The sequence below is a fragment of the Triticum urartu genome, chromosome 7A (assembly GCF_056163025.1).
Source record: "Triticum urartu cultivar PI428250 chromosome 7A, HENAU_Tu73, whole genome shotgun sequence".
NCBI classification, from domain to species: Eukaryota; Viridiplantae; Streptophyta; class Magnoliopsida; order Poales; family Poaceae; genus Triticum; species Triticum urartu.
In genome coordinates, this window is record NC_141879.1 from 234,529,937 (window position 1) to 234,543,765 (window position 13,829).

The following is a 13,829-nucleotide window of genomic DNA, read 5'->3' on the forward strand; positions in this document are numbered from 1 at the left end:
CACGGGAGAGGATTCATCTGGTGGAACGTATGACCCGGGTCGTATCAGATTTTTTTCGAGACATCCTATACCGTTATACACGTAGTAATTAGTGAGCGTTAATTAATGCCCTTCCTTCGCTGTCGTTGTCTTTCTGATCCGATTCCCTTTTAATTCCAGAACCCTGTAGTTACGCGACTCTTTTTTGCCACGAATCAAGGAAAGGTTGCTTGCAATTTTTATCTCATCCGCTTGTCGAGCACCTACCTTGCCCTGTCATTCAATATGTCGATGATACTCTTATTATTTGCAAGGCCAATTCCACTGCTGCTTAAAACCTTATCTCGACTCTTCAAGTGTTTTCCGCTTCAATGGGCCTACACATCAACTTTGATAAAAGTACTTTCGTGCCTATTCATGTCGAACACGATCTGGCAACCCTTTTAGCCAGTATACTAGGGTGCTCCATCTCCTACTTCCCTCAAACTTATTTAGGCCTTCCTCTATCCTCCCACAAATTAAACCTTTCGTCCTTCCACCCAATCATTGCTAAGGAGGACAAAAAGCTTGCGGGTTGGCGAGGCAAGCTTCTCTCTATAGACGGCAGGGTTGTTCTTGTTCGCGCATCCTTTAGGTCTCTCCTTACTCACGCTATGTCCGCCTTGCTTCTTCCCTCTGGGACTATCAAAGCCTTTGACAAGCGTTGTCGTGCCTTCTTTTGGGCTGGCCAAGAAAAAGTCAACGGTGGGCAATGCAAGGTTGCATGGGAGACCATTTGTGCTCCATTCTCCAAAGGGGGTCTCGGCTATACCTGTTTGCGTTCTCAAAACCTATGTCTCCTTTTCAAACATCTAGCAAAAATTCACTGCCCAAACTCTTCCCCCTGGGAGTCCAGGATGGCATCATTATATGGCTGGTCCAATAACCGTGACCTTGGTGACGCCTCTCCTCTTGATTCCTTGGTTTGGAAAGACCTCTCTAAAGGTTTGAATTTATAGAGTGATATCTCCAAAGTTTATGTTGGAAACGGCGCTGCCACTGCTTTTTGGCTTGACGTATGGTTGACCGACAATACGCTTGCTGTTCGATTCCCTGCTATTTTCTCTCACTCTACTAGGCCGAATGCTTCGGTGGCTAGGGTTCTAGGTGATCCGGTTTTGTGTTTGGACCTTCGCCCCAGGATTTCCTCGATTGCGGAACAAGAACTTTCCGCGCTGCGTGTTATGATTGCCACTGTAACTCTAAACCCTTTAGTGGCTGACCGTCGTGTTGGACGTATCGACAACAAGCCGATCTCGGCAAGAACAGCATATGCTTCTGTGTTTGCAGCTAGGCCGGAGGACAGGTACGTCACGGCTACTTGGAAGAACTATGCTCCAAATAGGTGTCGGTTGTTCACTTGGCTAGCCTTCCGGGACAGACTATTTACAAATGATCGGCGTTTCCGGCATGGGATGTCAAGCTCCGATACTTGCCCATTTTGCGATGAGCCAGAAACCACAAGTCACTTACTGTTGAACTGCCACTCCATCAAGTTGCTTTGGGACAATCTTCTTCTTCTTCTTCGTCCTCCAGAAGTCGAACATATTCAAGATATTTGGTCTAATCCCTCAATTGATAAAGTTCGCTCTACAGTTATCATTGCCATTCTTTGGTCTATTTGGATGCGGAGAAATGCTATGGTCTTCCGTGCTCACGATGAGGGTCTGTATGTCACTCTACGACGATCTGGAGAGGATCTTGTGTTTTGGTCTAATCGCTGCAAAAATGCGGTCAAGCAGACCCTTCTAAAGGACTGGGGTTCCATGTTGTATCACTTATCTGCGAGAATTTAGCTTATCATCTGCCATTTGTTGGGGGCTGACCCCTTGTAATCTTTCTTTTCTTCACCCTATGTAACTACCTGAATGTTTTCATCTCTCCCTGGCTAATATAAGTTCAGGCTGGCGTAAGCCCGCCGTAGTTTCCCGTAAAAAAACGAAACACTATGTTCCTTTTAGGTACTAGAGATAGAGACTAGAGACTAGAGATTAACTCTCGACCACTTGGTTTAGTTCCAATCGATGTAACCAACAAGGAAAGCTCACTTGTTGTGCCTAGTCATTTTTTCCTTCTAGTTGTCTGTGTTTTATGTTTCTTTTTCTTTTCACTAGAACAATGCCGCCGTGTGTTGCAACAGGATATAAATATTCTAGTACGTTATCTTGTGATTTACCTGTCAATAATAATACAATTGTGTAAATAAATGTTCATCAAATTCTGACTGTGAATTACCTTATATTTTGATTAGAAGTTTGGTAATTAAAATGAAATTGGTTCAGAAGGTAAGTAAATTAAGGTGATTGATTATCATATACATGAAAGGTTGGATGAAGGCATGATGGGAAGAAAGATGAAATGGGAACCTTACATTTTTTTAAGTAGTATATAGAGATTTTGTTTGGCCGTTTTTCCTTTGGTTTATTTATCATTATTTTCTTTTTTCCTTTTTGTATGTTCTTTTCTTTTTCATTTACTTAAATTCATGATTTTCTAAAATTGTGAATTTGTTTTTCAAATCCATGAATATTTTCTTTAATTTGTGAACTTTTTTTGAATCCATGAACTTTTTTTAATCTTTTTTCAAACATGTGAATGTTTTTCAATTTCACAAAAAATCAAAATCATGATTTTTTGTCAAATTATTTTCAAATCAATGATTTTTTTTCAAATTCATGATTATTTTTGTCAAAATTGTGTTTTTTCAAATCAATGAACTTTTTTCCAAATTCATGTATTTTTTTAGAAAAACATGATTTTTTTCAATTTCAACAACTTTTTTAAAACTTGCAAACTTTTATTTAATCCATGAATATGTTTTTGAATTTTCAAAACCAACAACTGGTTTTTTACTTCACAAATTAGTAGAGAAGAGAAAAGCAAGAAAATACAGCAAGCAAATGAAAACAAAAGTCGAGGCACTTGCAATTTTTTTTTGAACACAGTACAGACGCAAGCGCTCATATACACACACATACACTCATCCCTATGAACGCACACACGCACACCCTACTTCTATGAGCACCTTCGCAAGACTGAGCCGGCATATCATCTTGAAATTTACGAAGTCATCGTAGGCACCTCATCGTCGACGGAAACGTCTCCTCCCACTTAATGCGCATTGCCGAAAATCCTGAAATATATCTAGGAATAAATGCGAGTACCAGGACTTGAACCCTGATGGGCTGGGGATACTACAGTCCCTCTAACCATCCAACCACAGATTGGTTCGCAAGGTACTTGCAACTGACGACCACAAGCGGTTAACATGAAGCAAAGGAGTGAGGTACTTGGGCTGCGGCCCACTAAGGCGCGCATGAGAGCCAACATTTCTTTCTAAGGTGCACAAAAGGACCCCTAAAAAAAGCCTAAAAAGGTGCACAAAGGTTAGCTAGCCGCCACCCTTGGATCTAGAGAGAGGAGCTATAGAGGGTGACCTATCAACTCGCATCATCAGGCATTATATTTTAGAAATGCTAAAAATCTGACGGCGAGTTTTTGACATTTCTGATAGATCAAAGGGGGTGCTGTTATTGAGGGGATGTTTGTTTTCAGGGACTTTTTCATGTAGGGACTATAAAAAGTCCCTCTTAAAGACTTTTTTTACCAAACGGGAGGGACTTTTTAGGGACTAAACTAGCCATTTGAGACTAAATGAAGAAGACTCTTAAGAAGAGTCTTTTTGGAACTTTTCCAACAATGTCCCTTCATGCACCCATTGGCCCGCCACCCCATGGTATTGTTTAATTGTTATTTTTCTATATACTAGGGGCAACATGGTCATTTAATAACCTCTAGGAAGGGACTAGGGACTTTTTAGTCTCTGGAAACAAACAAGGAGGGACTTTTTAGGGACTAGAGACTTTTTAGTTGAGACTAGAAAAAATTCTAGGAATAGAGAACCAAACACCACCTGAATTACATAGACACAACACGTGATTTCAGCGCATTGATCGCACAGTAACGGATCACAAATGGCTCTCTTCTTGCAGCTGACTCATATCCGAGGACTTGACGCGTTGTGAATTGTGACGGCGACAAGTGATGGAGCGATGAGTGGAAGATAAGTTCTTTGCTTTGTTTTGACCCGGACACGAAGATAAGGTTTTTTGCTTTGTTTTGACCTGGACACAAAGATAAGTTTTTGCTTTGTTTGACCTGGACACGAAGATAAGTTTGATCTCTACAACCCAAGTGCATGCGTCTTTTTCTTTGAAATGTCTCGAGGAGCGGAACAGAATGCAACTGTGGATTGTGTGACGCAGCAGGATGGGAGAGGCAGAACAGAAGTCTCCTTTTCTCTTCCCGGGGTTTCAGAAGACTATTCCGAGTTTTGTTCAGAGAAGGCAAGCGCATCTTTGAACAATCCTGTTGGGATAAGCACCATCTCGGGCTAGTACATCTCATCTGTGCAGAGAAGCATCTTCCAAGGTGTCGCAGTTCAGTCGTTTAAAGTACAGGTGGCCGTGAGAATTGTGGTTGGATTGGATTGGTTATCTGCTACTCCACTATTTCCGTGAGAAAGAATGTGAACTAGAGTAGATGGAAACGCGCGCTATGCTGCGCCATTTTTCATTGCTGTGGAATAATTTTTTATCTGTCAAATTGTTATTTTTCATTTGTACATCCACTGTTTTGGTTAATGACAACGACATGTGTATTTTTTTCTCGCATTGCAAAAGCAATTATGCATGCGGCATGAAGGAAACTGCTTGCATGATAATTTACTGAAATATGAACTAATCAGAATTATTCCGTCTTCTTTGAACCTTTGATCGCAGATAACAACCTTCTTGGTTTCACAACTGGTGTAGACCAAACTCTATATATTGCCCATTTTGATTCTTGAACATAAATAGGAAATGAACGGAAAAAAACGAAATAGTAGAGAAACAATTCAACATTTCCTACGAATAAATCACAAACTTTGGCACATGGAGTCCTATCATTCATCCACCGCATCTGTAACCTGATAGCCAAAGAAACCGGAGTACCAACCAAAGTAAAATCTTCCACCTTATACACATTTACAACCGCAACATTCGGCTGATTAGGTTGCGGCTTGAGAAGACAGGTAAGAACATGATCCATTTATGCTCTATCTTTTGGTCTTGGGACCTTGATTTCCCCTTCTGCAAGTTCCTTCCAGAATTGAGAAATCTGAAGAATGGTGAAATTACCACTTTATGAAAGATCTCAAAAAATTGCATGAAAGAAAATACTGGCCTCAACAAGAGCTTGTGGCAGCACTTCCTTACACTTGTGCTGCAACGCTCTTGCAACATAAGACCAACAACGATTAAGCATTTTAGAAGATCTTGTCGTATATCCAAGACAAAACACACAGGGAAACACTAACTTCAGTACAAAATCTTGTCGTATATCCTCGTCCCTTCCGCTCTCATCATTTTCCTGACCCAAAGCCAAACATCAGTAAAGCATTTCAGAAAGAAAAGAAAAAAGTGAAAGGTCTTTCAAAAGAGACACAAGGGAGTTCATGGAATATTTGTAGAGCGATGCCGGTTTTAATCTGATTAGCTTCACACCCGGCCATTCTAAACCAATGCCGAATACATAAGGAAAGTAACCCGGATGACAGTCCGATTTTAATGAACAGAAAGGCGTGCACAATAGTAGCTTTCAATTGTCCTTTTCATTTTCCATTACTACGATCAAATTTGAATCTATAACTGAAGTAACACTTGCCAGCCGTACCGAACTATACTAAATGCCAGATTTGAATATCAGGAATTATCATTTCCTACCTTACAGTGCTAAATTACATGGTGAGCCCAACATGCTTAAAAGTAAATTCCCCCCCTAAAGGCTAACTATGTTTAGATAAATAAACATACATGCTCAAGTCCAACATTCCCTATTACTTTAGCATTTTTTTCGAAAAGGGGTCAGGCCCCGGCCTCTGCATCAAAACGATGCATACGGCCAAATTATTAATAAACAGCAAAATGTTCTACAAAAGTCTTCAGGTCTCAAAAGTAAAGAAGCTCACAAAGAGCAAAAACATCATGACAAGATAGCCACAACCGACAGGCAAAAATATAAGATAGGAAGCTAAACACCTATCCTATTACATGACCACCATCCAAACCGGTTGAAGATATCTCGAGCTACCGTCTCCCAACGGATAGATCCAGTAACCAAACGCTCCCTGGCCTCCGTCGGAGTGAGTAGCGACCACATACGGATGAGTGTAGTGGCCCGAAAGATAACATGCAAGAAATGAATTTTTGTTGTTATGTTAAAAACCAAATCGTTTCTGCAGTTCCAGGCTGCCCATAATAAAGCAGATACTCCTACACGGATATGTCTCGCATATATACATGGGTAAATGGCATGCTTCATCATTAAGGGCACAAAATCTTGAATTGAACCCAAATTCTGAAAAATCTATGATCTTCAACATGGTATAATGGCACACAATATTGGGAATGGTCAAATAGAGGAATTCGGCTTATACCAATTTACCAGCTATCGTCAAAGATCAACAAATGCAACAAAAATAAATAGGGAAGTACCATATACACTTGTTACCAAGGAGAAGAAGACCACTACCAAGAGTGACTATGCCTTGTACCTTGTACCTTTAATCTTTTTTCTTAGCAATGCAACAGAAAGATCGCAAAGCATCTGCAATACCATAGATAATTGTTACTACTCATATGCTGAAATCACTCTGCCATCCTTTTTAGATGATATATCTACTGCCCACAGGAAAGCAATAGAAGGATTTATGTTACCCTCATACATTATGAAAAATGTTGTTGAGATTTTGATAATATGTGCACCAGATTGCTTGATGATACTGTAGATATTGATTCTTTTTCTATAAATTGGTCAAAGCTAAGAAATTTTTACACAAGAGAAAACTAATGGAATCAATTTTGTGGGAAGGAGGGAGTATGTTGAAAAACATGGAGAATGTTTTCATTGTACATACCCCATTGTGTGAGAATAAAAGATGGCAAATAAATGTACCCGGAGGCATACCTTCTGCTAATAAGAAAAAATAAACATTAAACTATTTTCTCTGTCCATGATGTATGTGTACTAAAGTGTGGAAGTTTATTAGTGTTAGTGCCGCAACACACGTAAATTAATAAATAGAAAACTATGTGTGATGTCTATGAAGAAATTGAGCAGTTTCAGAAGTATATATAAATACAGTTTATATTCAAATGATAAACATTGCCACCAATTTCTGTAATTTCATCCAAAGAACATCACAACTTATGTACTCGTAAATAGGAAACTGAATTTCATAGCTAGCATATACCTTCAGATCAACTTTGTCATGGTTGTTGCCTTGTCGGGTTATAGTTCTCTGATTCGTAAGCAAACCACTGGTGTTGTGTCATAATACTAACAAACATGTAATTGATTTTACCATTTTCAACACATAGCAATGTCCAGGCTAATCAAACATGAATATCTAGATTTGGGATAAATGACAATGAAGGTTATTGCCTGCTATAAAAATTAAAAAAAACATACATTTTTTTTGGAAATGGAGGCGTACCCCCGGCCTCTGCATCATCATGATGCATAGAACCATCTTATTAAAAGTTCACAAAGTATCACAAAGTCGCCAAAGTATTACAGCTCGCAAGTGGAGTGCAAAATAAAAATAAATCAAAGTTCATGCTGACAATCACAACCGGAATGGCAATAAGATGGATAAGCTCCCTAGACTCCTATCCTGTTATGCGATCGCCATCCGAACCGGTTGAATATAGCCCTTGCTACCATCTCTCACTGGTTGCACCCAGTAACCAAAGGCTCCCTGGATTCCATAGGGGTGAGTAAGGACCACGTACGGATCCAAGCGGTAGCTCTGAAGATGACATGCAAGGAAGTTAAATTGTGTTGTCTGTTAAATATCAAATCATTCCTATAATTCCATTTAGCCCACAAGAGCGCACATATTCCAATCCAAATACGAGCCGCCATAGTATGTTCGACCCCAGTTAACCACATTCCAAACAATGATGCAATGTCAACTGGAGGGGTAATGTTGAAGGCTATATGAATCGTTCTCCAAAGCAATTTGGGGAGTGGGCATTCAAGAAATAAATGTTGTATTGTTTCATCATGATAAAAAAAGCAACATCGTGGACTACCTACCCATCGCCTCTTGATTAAGTTATCCTTTGTAAGAATTACTTGTTTGTGGACAAACCACATAAAGATTTTAATGTGCAAAGGAACCTTAATCTTCCAAATATGCAAAGATCTCAAGACTGGGCCAGAATTAATCAAATCCATATAGAAAGATTTTACCGTAAAAATCCCATTCTTAGCTAGTTTCCATTGCGTGGAGTTCGGTTGGTCGGAGAGTTGAACATCTATCAATCTCCGAACCAGGTGCATCCATGCATTCCATCGCTCACCAACTAGTGCTCGTCTGAATTGAATATTTAAGGGGATCGTATGTAAAACTGTGCTACGTAATCCTCCTTACGTTGCACAATGTTAGATAGGGTGGGATATTGGACGGCCAGGGGCGTCTCTCCTAACCATGTATCCTCCCAAAACCTTGTTGACATCCCATTGCCAACCAGGAATTTGACCCTCCGAAAGAACAGGTTCTTCACTCGCATAAGCCCTTTTCAGAATGGTGAGTCCGTTGGTCTCATGGTAACCTGAGCGAGTGTTTTGGACTGGAGATACTTATTACGCAAAATCTGCGCCCACATGCCCTCTAGCTCTGTCTCTAGCCTGTAGAGCCATTTGCTCATAAGGCACTTGTTCTTGATTTCTAAGTTCTCAATACCGAGACCGCCCTGGCCTTTTGGTCGACAAAGAATGTCCCATCGCGCGAGACGGCATTTCCTCTTGGCCTCATTTGACTGCTAGAAGAACCAAGATCTAAAAAAAATCAAGTCGTTTCCGTACCCCTTTCGGAATTTCGAAGAATGATAGTAGGAATATCGGCATACTAGTCAATACTGAGTTAATCAGCACTAACCGACCTCCATAAGACATTAGCTTACCCTTCCAGCAGCTAAGCTTTTTTTTCTATTCGATCTTCGATACATTTCCATTCTTTATTAGATAATTTGCGGTGGTGAATCGGTATACCCAAATAACTAAATGGCAAAGAACCCAATTCACATCCAAACAATTGCCTATATGTGTCTTGTTTGTCTTTGGCCTTCCCAAAACAGAACAACTCACTTTTGTGGAAGTTTATCTTTAAACCAGACAATTGTTCGAAGAGACATAATATAAGATTCATATTACGCGCCTTAGCAATGTCATGTTCCATGAATAGGATGGTGTCGTCAGCATACTGTAGGATGGATACTCCTCCATCAACCAGATGAGGAACTAACCCCTCCACTTGCCCATGCTGCTTGGCCCTTCCAATAAGAATTGCCAACATGTCGGCCACTATATTAAACAAGAGAGGAGACATGGAATCTCCTTGTATCAAACCCTTGTGTGTCTGAAAATAATGACTGATATCAGCGTTAACCTTGATTCCGACACTACCCTTCTGGACTTGAGAACCCACTTGGTTCCGCCAGGCCTCGCTAAATCCTTTCATGCGCATTGCCTGCTGTAGGAAAGGCCACTTAACTTTATCATACGCCTTCTCGAAATCCACTTTGAAGATAACCCCATCTAGCTTCTTCGAACGGATTTCATGTAGCGTTTCATGCAAAACGACCACCCCTTCAAGTATATGTCGCCCTGGCATGAACGTTGTTTGGCTTGGTTGTACCACTGAGTGCGCGATCTGTGTCAATCTGTTGGTACCTGATGAAGCTATGTACCTAGGGTAGGGTCATAGGCCTGACCTAGACACCCTCCCCTAGGACATCACCCTAAAACCAGAAACCTTCGAGGGATAGCATCATCCACTCAACTACGAAGCATTCCACTCGGAAGACTCAAAGTCACTCGACCACAACAACTACCACTCGACAGACAGAAGATCTAAAGTCACTCTACACGACAACGGTCGGACATTTACTTCATAGACTTAATGGGCATTTAGTCACTTTATTGCTAGCGTTACCAGTAATGCCCCCTCTTGATGTACCTTAAACCCTTGTAACGTGGGATGGCAGGGGTCTGGGCACACTCTATATAAGCCACCCCCTCCACTGGCACAAGGGTTGGCACCCCCTGTAACACACACACACACATAATCCAGTCGACCACCTCCGGGCACCGAGACGTAGGGCTGTTACTTCCTCAGCGAAGGGCCTGAACTCGTAAAACTCGTGTGTACAACTTCACCATAGCTAGGATCTTGCCTCCTCATACCTACCCCCATTCTACTGTTAGTCCTAGATCCACGACAGTTGGCGCCCACCGTGGGGCAGGTGTCTTAGCGACTTTTTGGTGGAGTTGCGATTTTTTCCGATTCTCATCATCATGGTTTCCGCCGGCGGACTGGTTGAGCGCCGCGAGATCCGCCTCGGTGCGCTCTTTTTCGTTGCCGACGACTCCGCTTGGCTTCAGGAAGCTCCACTCGACGTCGAAGCGCTCCCCGTCCGCGGGGCGATGCACTTTCGCGCGTGCGTCCGCAGCGTCCTTCTCTGGCAACCGTCGACCCAGTATCAGTCGGCTCCTATGGTGTCCTCGTCCCCCGCTGTTCGCCGGCGCAAGTGTTCCGGTCGGTCACGGCTCCAGCGGTGGGTGAGACACGCGGTGGCCCACCAGTCGGCCACCTCACAAGTCGCAGCAATCGAGCCCGACGAAACCCTCTACGTCATGTTCGACCTGTCGACTGGCTCCGTCGAGACCGCGTCTGAGTGTGACAGCAGCGATCCCGCGGCGGAAGTCTTGATGGTCAATGGACCACGCAGTCCTCCTGGCTTCCCCGCGACGACGGTGGTGATGGCGGCGGTGATCCGTCGCGCGTTCACGAGGAGTACCGCCCCGAGCCCCTTTCTTCGCAGCGGAGGGAAGAGCTTCGCCGCCGTAATATGGATGCACTTCACACTCCTATCGTTGGGGAAACCCCCGAGGCCCGGGCCTTGGAGGAAGCGCGCCTGGCCAACTTGGCTGAGCGCGCTCGACTGGAGAACCTGCAACATGCACTCGACGAGCGTGCTCGGCAGCGGATCCCTGAATCCAATCGACGGCAGCTTTTTCCGCCTCAAACTCAGGTATACCGCACTCCGATTCAAAATCTCACAGCTGCAGCCCGAATAGCACAGTCAATTCAGCCTTCCCAGTCGGAAGCTGGTAGAGGTTTGATGCAGATCCGGGCCTTGCTCCGAGCAGCCGAAGAGCAGAACACAACAGTGTCTCAGTCACGGAATAGGATTCATAGCAGGTCTGTGATGGCAGATACAGTACAGTCGTCCCACAGCCTAAGATCGCCCCCGCGGCGTGAAGGACGTGGGCACAGACAAGATCAATACAGAAACCATGAGCAATATGATCACCGCCTCGGCCACGATGACCGTTGTCGAGTGCCCACGCCTCCTCCAAGGAGTGGGTCATTGTTGGGGAACGTAGTAATTTCAAAAAAATTCCTACGCACACGCATGATCATGGTGATGCATAGCAACAAGAGGGGAGAGTGTAGTCTACGTACCCTCGTAGACCGACAGTGGAAGCGTTATGACAACGCGGTTGATGTAGTCGTATGTCTTCACGGCCCGACCGATCAAGCACCGAAACTACGACACCTCCGAGTTCTAGCACACGTTCAGCTCGATGACGATCCCCGGACTCCGATCCAGCAAAGTGTCGGGGAAGAGTTCCGTCAGCACGATGGCGTGGTGACGATCTTGATGTTCTACTGTCGCAGGGCTTCGCCTAAGCACCACTACAATATTATCGAGGACTATGGTGGAGGGGGGCACCGCACACGGCTAAGAAAACGATCATGAGGATCAACTTGTGTGTCTAGAGGTGCCCCCCTGCCCCCGTATATAAAGGAGCAAGGGGGGAGGAGGCCGGCCCTAGGAGGGGCGCGCTAGGGGAGTAGGATTCCTACTCCTAGTTGGACTAGGTTTCCTCCTTTCCTAGTCCAACTAGGAGAAGGGGGGAAAGGGGGGAAGAGGGGAAGGAAGGGAGAGAGGGGCCGCGCCCCAAACCCCTTGTCCAATTCGGACTGGGTTTGGGAGGGGCGCGCGCCACCTCCTGGTCCTTCCCACTAAGGCCCATTACTTCTTCCTCGTATTCCCGTAACTCCCCGGTACCTCCGAAAATACCCGAATCACTCGGAACCTTTCTGATGTCCGAATATAGTTGTCCAATATATCGATCTTTACGTCTCGACCATTTCGAGACTCCTCGTCATGTCCCCGATCTCATCCGGGACTCCGAACTCCTTCGGTACATAAAAACATATAAACTCATAATGAAACTATCATCGAAACCTTAAGCGTGCGGACCCTACGGGTTCGAGAACAATGTAGACATGACCGAGACACATCTCCGGTCAATAACCAATAGCGGAACCTGGATGCTCATATTGGCTCCCACATATTCTACGGAGATCTTTATCGGTCAGACTGCATAACAACATACATTGTTCCCTTTGTCATCGGTATGTTACTTGCCCGAGATTCGATCGTCGGTATCTCAATACCTAGTTCAATCTCGTTACCGGCAAGTCTCTTTACTCGTTCCGTAATACATCATCTCGCAACTAACTCATTAGTTGCAATGCTTGCAAGGCTTATGTGATGTGCACTACCGAGAGGGCCCAGAGATACCTCTCCGACAATCGGAGTGACAAATCCTAATCTCGAAATACACCAACCCAACATGTACCTTTGGAGACACCTGTGGAGATCCTTTATAATCACCCAGTTACGTTGTGACGTTTGGTAGCACACAAAGTGTTCCTCCGGCAAACGGGAGTTTCATAATCTCATAGTCATAGGAACATGTATAAGTCATGAAGAAAGCAATAGCAACATACTAAACGATCGGGTGCTAAGCTAATGGAATGAGTCATGTCAATCACATCATTCTTCTAATGATGTGATCTCATTAATCAAATAACAACTCTTTTGTTCATGGTTAGGAAACACAACCATCTTCGATTAACGAGCTAGTCAAGTAGAGGCATACTAGTGACACTCTGTTTGTCTATGTATTCACACATGTATGATGTTTCCGGTTAATACAATTCTAGCATGAATAATAAATATTTATCATGATATAAGGAAATAAATAATAACTTTATTATTGCCTCTAGGGCATATTTCCTTCAGTCTCCCACTTGCACTAGAGTCAATAATCTAGTTCACATTGCCATGTGATTCAATACTAATAGTTCACATCACCATGTGATTAACACCCATAGTTCACATCGTCATGTGACCTACACCCAAAGGGTTTACTAGAGTCAGTAATCTAGTTCACATCGCTTATGTGATTAACACCCAATGAGTACTGAGGTGTGATCATGTTTTGCTTGTGAGATAATTTTAGTCAACGGGTCTGTCATATACAGATCCGTAAGTATTTTGCGAATTTTTATGTCTACAATGCTCTGCACGGAGCTACTCTAGCTAATTGCTCCCACTTTCAATATGTATCTAGATCGAGACTTAGAGTCATCCAGATCTGTGTCAAAACTTGCATCAACGTAACTTTTTACGACGTACCTTTTTGTCACCTCCATAATCGAGAAATATTTCCTTATTCCACTAAGGATAATTTTGACCGCTGTCCAGTGATATACTCTTAGATCACTATTGTACTCCCTTGCTTAACACAATGTAGGGTATACAATAGATCTGGTACACAGCATGGCATAGTTTATAGAACCTATGGCTGAGGCATAGGGAATGACTTTCACTCTCTTTCTATCT